This window comes from Triticum aestivum, chromosome 3A, assembly GCF_018294505.1.
Source record: "Triticum aestivum cultivar Chinese Spring chromosome 3A, IWGSC CS RefSeq v2.1, whole genome shotgun sequence".
Lineage (NCBI taxonomy): Eukaryota > Viridiplantae > Streptophyta > Magnoliopsida > Poales > Poaceae > Triticum > Triticum aestivum.
The window spans coordinates 182,816,441-182,824,808 of NC_057800.1; positions in this window are offsets into that span (position 1 = coordinate 182,816,441).

The window sequence follows — 8,368 nt, forward strand, 5'->3', positions numbered from 1 at the left end:
GGAGGGGGCCATGCGGCCTGCCTCTCTCTCTTTCCCCTAAAGCCCAATAAGGCCCATACACTCCCCGGCGAATTCCCGTAACTCCCCGGTACTCCGATAAATACCCGAATCACTCGGAACCTTTCCGATGTACGAATATAGTCATCCAATATATCGATCTTTACGTCTCGACCATTTCGAGACTCGTCGTCATGTCCACGATCTCATCCAGGACTCCGGACTACCTTCGGTACATCAAAACACATAAACTCATAATATAACAGTCATCGAACTTTAAGTGTGCGGACCCTACGGGTTCGAGAACTATGTAGACATGACCGAGACACGTCTCCGGTCAATAACCAATAGCGGAACCTGGATGCTCATATTGGCTCCTACATATTCTATGAAGATCTTTATCGGTCAAACCGCATAACAACATATGTTGTTCCCTTTGTCATCGGTATGTTACTTGCCCGAGATTCGATCGTCGGTATCTCAATACCTAGTTCAATCTCGTTACCGGCAGGTCTCTTTACTCGTTCCGTAATACATCATCCCGCAACTAACTCATTAGTTGCAATGCTTGCAAGGCTTAAGTGATGTGCATTACCGAGTGGGCCCAGAGATACCTCTCTGACAATCGGAATGACAAATCCTAATCTCGAAATACGCCAACCCAACAAGTACCTTCGGAGACACCTGTAGAGCACCTTTATAATCACCCAGTTACGTTGTGACGTTTGGTAGCACACAAAGTGTTCCTCCGGTAAACGGGAGTTGCATAATCTCATAGTCATAGGAACATGTATAAGTCATGAAGAAAGCAATAGCAACATACTAAACAATCAATTGCTAAGCTAACGGAATGGGTCAAGTCAATCACATCATTCTCCTAATGGTGTGATCCCGTTAATCAAATGACAACTCTTTGTCTATGGCTAGGAAACATAACCATCTTTGATCAACGAGCTAGTCAAGTAGAGGCATACTAGTGACACTCTGTTTGTCTATGTATTCACACATGTATCATGTTTCGGTTAATACAATTATAGCATGAATAATAAAAATTTATCATGATATAAGGAAATAAATAATAACTTTATTATTACCTCTAGGGCATATTTCCTTCAGTCTCCCACTTGCACTAGAGTCAATAATCTAGTTCACATCGTCATGTGATTTAACACCAATAGTTCACATCACCATGTGATTAACACCCATATATAGTTCACATCGTCATGTGACCAACACCCAAAGGGTTTACTAGAGTCAACAATCTAGTTCACATCGCTATGTGATTAACACCCAAAGAGTACTAAGGTGTGATCATGTTTTGCTTGTGAGAGAAGTTTAGTCTACGGGTCTGCCACATTCAGATTTGTATGTATTTTGCAAATTTCTATGTCAACAATGCTCTGCACGGAGCTACTCTAGCTAAATGTACCCACTTTCAAAATGTAACCAGATTGAGACTTAGAGTCATCTGGATTAGTGTCAAAATTTGCATCGACGTAACCCTTTACAACGAACCTTTTGTCACCTCCATAATCGAGAAACATATCCTTATTCCACTAAGGATAATTTTGACCGTGTCCAGTGATCTACTCCCAGATCACTATTGTACTCCCTTGCCAAAAAAAACAGTGTAGGGTATACAATAGATCTGGTACACAACATGGCATACTTTATATAACCTATGGCTGAGGCATAGGGAATGACTTTCATTCTCTTTCTATCTTCTGCTGTGGTCGGGCTTTGAGTCTTACTCAATTTCACACCTTGTAACACAGGCAAGAACTCTTTCTTTGACTGTTCCATTTTGGACTACTTCAAATTCTTGTCAATGTATGTACTCATTGAAAAAACTTATCAAGCGTCTTGATCTATCTCTATAGATCTTGATTCTTAATATGTAAGCAGCTTCACCAAGGTCTTTCTTTGAAAAACTCCTTTCAAACACTCCTTTATGCTTTGCAGAATAATTCTACATTATCTCCGATCAACAATATGTCATTCACATATACTTATCAGAAATGTTGTAGTGCTCCCACACACTTTCTTGTAAATACAGGCTTCACCGCTGAAAGGATCGATATGGTTGACTATAGGGGGTGGTGAATAGGAAACTAACGCTTTTTAGCTTTTCTTTAACAATTTAAACTTTGCATCAAAGTAGGTTGTCTAGATATGCAACTAGGTGAGAAACCAATATGATGCAACAAGGATAGGAACACAAGCAAGCAAGATATATGAAACAAATAAGCTTGCACAAGTAAAAGCATGAGATAACCAAGAGTGGAGACGGTGGAGACGAGGATGTGTTGCCGAAGTTCCTTCCCTTTGAGAGGAAGTACGTCTCCGTTGGAGCGGTGCAGAGGCACAATGCTCCCCAAGAAGCCACTAGGGCCACCGTATTCTCCTCACGCCCTCACACAATGCGAGATGCCGTGATTCCACTATTGGTGCCCTTGGAGGCGGCGACTGAACCTTTACAAACTAGGTTGGGGCAATCTCCAAAACTCAATTGGAGGCTCCCAACGACACCATGAAGCTTCACCACAATGGACTATGGCTTTGCGGTGACCTCAACCGTCTAGGATGCTCAAACACCCAAGAGTAACAAGATCCGCAAGGGATTAGTGGGGGGAATCAAATATCTCTTGGTGGAAGTGTAGATCGAGGCCTTCTCAACCACTCCCGAGCAAATCAACAAGTTTGGTCGGCTAGGGAGTGAGATCGGGCGAAAATGGAGCTTAGAGCAATAATGGAGCTTAGGGGTGGAAGAGGTAAGTCAACGGGGAAGAAGGGGACCCCTTATATAGTGTGTGACAAAGATCCAACCGTTACCCACCAACCAGCCCGCGGCCAGCGGTACTACCGCGCCTGGCCAGCGGTACTACCGCAAGGCCGCGCGGTACTATTGCTTGCAACCAAGCGCTACTACCGCACGGCTGTGCGGTACTACCGTACCGACCCACGGTACTGCCGCAACCCCAGCGACAGTAAAGATAAATAGACGCGCAGGAACTGGGGGCGGTACTTCCTCAAGAGCGGTACTACCGTGCCCCCCATCGGTACTACCGCTAGGCAAAAAAAAACCCAGCCAGGGGGAAGGAAACTTCTGTGCCTACTTCCGCAAAGAAACGGAAGTAGCAAAAACCCGACACAGTAGTATCGCCGAGGGCCGGTACTACTGCCTGACTGCATAGCGCGGTACTACCGCGTGGCGAAAATGGTACTACCGCGGCAGGTGCGGATGTAAAAAATTACATCCGCCCCTACTACCGCGAAGGGGCGGCACTAGCCTGGTGGGCAGCGGTAGTGCGGCTCCAGGGGAGCGGTACTACCGTGGCTACCTGCGATACTACCGCGCCACCGCGTGGTACTACCGCGAATGCCTATGGTACTACCGCTTTCCTGGGAGCGGTACTACCGCAACCAGCCACAGCAGCCAGACAAGGGAGGCAAGAAAACGGAGGAAGCTCCAAGGAAAAAGGAGGGGACAAGAAGGAGACGTGTACGTGATGATTCCACCCAAACCTTTCCAACGTGGACCCCCTCTTAATAGTACGACTTTCCTACGACTCAAATCCACCAAAAAGAAACGTAGAAAAGACGCCGTCTTCATCAGTCTTCGAGGGGCACCCAACCGTCTTATGCATAGCAATGAAGTGTCTGGAATACTCAAGGCACACGATTAGTCCACAAATGCGTTGTCATCAATCACCAAAACACTTAGGGATAAATATGCCCTTACAATCTCCCCCTTTTCGGTGGATTGATGACAATACGCGATTTGCACAAGGAAAATAATATTAAGTAAATGCAAACCCGCTCCTCTCTAGAATATAGACGGGCTCCCCCTAGATGTGTGCCACCTGGATGAGTGCTTTGGACTGCACGGCACACAAATACTAGGATCAAAGCTCCCCCTATATTATAGAGACAAGGCATATCTATCACTAGACAAGATAGCACAAACATAAGCTAACTACGATAGATAAAGTGCATATGTCTTACACCATATGAGGAAAGGTCTCGAAAACTATAAGAAATATTTCAACTTGTGACCTTCTATTAGTGACTCTGGAAGAATTGGTCATAGATCTATGACCATTTCAGACCAATTGGTCAAAAGTTGTTCGGGGGCTCCAAAACCTAAACTATAACGACCATTTTGGTCAGAAAGGTCGTAATTTCCTTACACAAAATGGTCATAAAGCAGATAGCACTGGTCTGCTGCCTTATTTCTAGCTGATCATGACCAATATAGATGGTCATAACCTTGTAAATTGTGGTGGGTTGCTATGACTAGGCGCCACCTCATCAGTTTTGCCTATGTGTCATGTCCATGTGGCAGTTTTTGCCCTAGGATGTGAAGCAACCTATATTTCTGTCATTCCCAAAATTCCCAAAAAAATCCCATAAATTCTTTGGGTCATATCTTCATCAAATATATAAAAATCCTTCCTTGCCTAGTTCAAAACTAATTCAACAATATTCATTTTCCTATTCTGTTCACGATAGCACTTTATGAAGGAAGTGCTATTCATATATTCTTGATTGCCCTCGGAATTTTTGGGCACTCTTTCCTATCCAAATCATTACCGCATGACAAAATTCAGCTCCACTTGCCTAGCAAATCTTCCTCGGCAAATTTCCAAAGTTTTTGTCCACCTAGAAGCATTGTGAAGGAAGTACCTTTTTTATATATCGAAATGACATGAAATTTACACAGTTCCTTCATATGCGCAAATTATCACCCTCCTCCAAATTGCAGCTCAGTCAAATCATCTATGTGAGCCCAGGTTCAATTTATATTTTATGGCCAAATTGGCACGTTGCAAAGCAAGTGTTATCTAGACCCCTCCTATTACCCTCAAACTTTTCGCGCACTCTTCCATACCCAAATCATTGCCACATGATAATATTCAGCTCAATTTTCCTAGTAAATCTTTCTCAGGAAATTTTCAAAGTTTCTACCTGGAGAGAAGCTTTGTGAAGTAAGTACTAGCTAGGCTTACCCAAATGATCTGAAAATTTACCAGCGCATGACCATCCCTATGTAACTTACCTACACCAATTTTTAGCTCATTCCATTCATCCAATCTCTCTCACTAGTTTTCCAAGTTTCTGTCCATAGAAGAGAATTGTGAAGGAAGTACCACTTTGGCATTTCCAAATAGTATCCATTTTCTACAGTGGTTTCCTACGCCCAAATAACCATCCTCCACCTAATGCCAGCTCAATCCGTTCATTATTTTGAGCCGAGCTTCAACATTCGTAGTTATGTCTAGTGTGGTAGTTCGCAAAGCAAGTACCACCTAGGCTCCTCCTTTTGAGCTGAAAATTTGTGAAGACGGTCTTCTTAGTAACTGATCATCCTCAGCCAAAACTCACGCCCATTAGCCATGTACATTTCCCGTACCGCTAATCAAACACTTGGATGTTAATTCATGTTTGAGCATCGATCGGTCTCCTCGTGAGAATCTTATGTTGTAATTTTCTTCCTAGCACCAACCTGGGGAGTGCCCAACCCACTAGACATGCCTAGGCCGCCCAGAACGCATGGCAACGCCACGGTCACGCGGTGACCACGCGGCGGGCATGCGAGTTTACGCGCTCTAGAGTTGGGGCCCTCGGCCACTGCCCAAACCTCTACGTATCGCCACCAAACCATGTATTTATGATTAAATAGGTCCTTATGTAACTAGAAATGATTTTTGGAAAAAAATAAATAGCAAACTATGAGGCCGCTGCTTCAAATTTGACCCGCTTCCTACTAAATCGGTGGAAATTTGTCTTTTTCACGAGAGGTGGATCAAAAAAATTTACACCCAACCATTTTGTCAATTGTGCATTAAATATGGCCTAGTATTTTATAAAAATGATTTGGTCCAATTTTGCAACAATTATTTGGTAGTTCCTTCACAAAAAACCCTCCTTTTGGGCACTCGAAAAATGGAAAATGGTTTTTTCGTCCAACGAAAATGAAAACTTCCTTAGGCAACATTGTTTGCCATTCCAATATGCACCCTTGTGCACAATATGAGATCATTTGAACAAACTATGCCATGAATGTGGCCATAAGATTGATCATTTGGCTTGAAAGCCATTGACCTTCACACATGATAGCTCATTTCTGAGAACAATTTTTTAAAATAATTATCGTATTAAAAGTTTATTATTTTTCCTGGAAACTTAATCACATATAATGAGACAATGCGAAGGTTTTCCAATTTTTTGATTTTTTTTGAATTTTTTATGCCCGTTTCAAAATGTGGTCAAAACGGCGGGCTTGACCGTTCCTAGGTAGCGGTTGAATCTTGGATTTTTTTGGTGTTTCTCTGATTAAATAGATACTTATGTACCTATAAATGATTTTTGGAAAAAAATAAAGAGCAAACTACGAGGTAGCTACAGTTCAAATTTGACCCGCTTCCAGCTGAATCAGCGGAAATTTGTCTTTTTCACCAGAGGTGGATAAAAACTTTTTACAACCAACCATTTTGTTAATTGTGCATTAAATATGGCCTAGTATTTTAGAAAAATGATTTGGTCCAATTTTGCAACAAATATTTGGGAGGTCCTTCACAAAAAAAACTCATTTCGGGCACTCGGAAAATGGAAAATGAATTTTCCGTGCAAAGAAAATGAAAACACCCTTAGGCAACATTGTTTGGAATTCCAAGATGCACCCTTGTGCACAATATGAGATCATTTGAACAAACTATGCCATGAATGTGGCCATAAGATTGATCATTTGGCTTAAAAGCCATGAATCTTCACACTTGATAGCTCATTTCTGAGAACACTTTTTTTAAAATAATTACTGTATTACAAGTTTATTATTTTTCCTGTAAACTTGGTCACATATAATGACACAATGCGAAGGTTTTCCAATTTTTTTGATTTTTTGAATTTTTTATGCCCGTTTCAAAATGCGGTCAAAACGGCGGGCTTGACCGTTCCTAGCTAGTGGTTGAATCTTGGAATTTTTTTGGTGTTTCTTTGATTAAATAGATACTTATGCACCTAGAAATGATTTTTGGAAAAAATAAAGAGCAAGCTATGAGGCAGCTGCAATTCAAATTTGACCCGCTTCCAGCTGAATCAGCGGGAATTTGTCTTTTTCACCAGAAGTGGATCAAATATTTTGACACCCAACCATTTGGTCAATTGTGCATTAAATATGGACTAGTTTTTTATAAAAATGATTTGGTACAATTTTGCAACAAATATTTGGTAGGTCATTCACAAAATAAACTCATTTCGGCACTCGAAAAATGGAAAACGAATTTTCCGTGCAAAGAAAATGAAAACTCCCTTAGGCAACATTGTTTGCCATTCCAATATGCACCCTTGTGCACATATGAGATTATTTGAACAAACTATGCCATGAATGTGGCCATAAGATTGATCATCTGACTTGAAAGGCATTGATCTCCACACATGATAGCTCGTTTCTGAGAACACTTTTTTTTAAAATAATTGCCGTATTACAAGTTTATTATTTTTACTGGTAACTTGGACACATATAACGACATAATGCAAAGGTTTTCCAATTTTTGATTTTTTTTGAATTTTTTATGCCCGTTTCAAAATGCGGTCGAAACGGCGGGCTTGACCGTTCTTAGCTAGTGGTTGAATCTTGGGAAACTTTTGATGTTTCTCTAATTAAATAGACACTTATTTACCTAGAAATGATTTTTGAAAAAAATAAAGAGCAAACTATGAGGCAGATGTAGTTCAAACTTGACCCGCTTCCAACTGAATCGACGGAAATTTGTCTTTTTCACGAGTGGTGGATCAAAACTTTTGACACCCAACTATTTGGTCTATTGTGCATTAAACATTGCCTAATATTTTAGAAAAATGATTTGGTCCAATTTTGCAATAGATGTATGGTAGGTCCTTCACAAAAAAACCATTTCGGGCACTCAAAAAATAGAAAACGGGTATTTTTTGGAATGAAAATGAAAACTCCCCAGATCAACATTGTTTGTCATCACAAGATACACACATGTGCACAATATTATTTCATTTTAACAAACTATAAGTGGTTAATATGTTGAATGTTTGCCCTAAATAAGAGGATAAAAACTATAAGAGAAACATAGGCTGAATTCTGATTGGTGGAATCCGTTGTGGCATGGATCGATGACGTGGCAAACATCCGTCCATCCATCCATCCATACATCAATCCATCCATCGATCCAATCCAGTGCAGCCTCTCTCTCACACGCGCGTGAACCCTAGCCGATCCAGATCCCTCCCCGCCCCCACTCCTCTCCCCGATCCAGATCCCTCCGCCGCCGCCCCGTCCTCCCCTTCCTTCCGCCGCCCACCTCTCCCCTCGCCTCCGCCACCCACCTCTCCCCTCGCC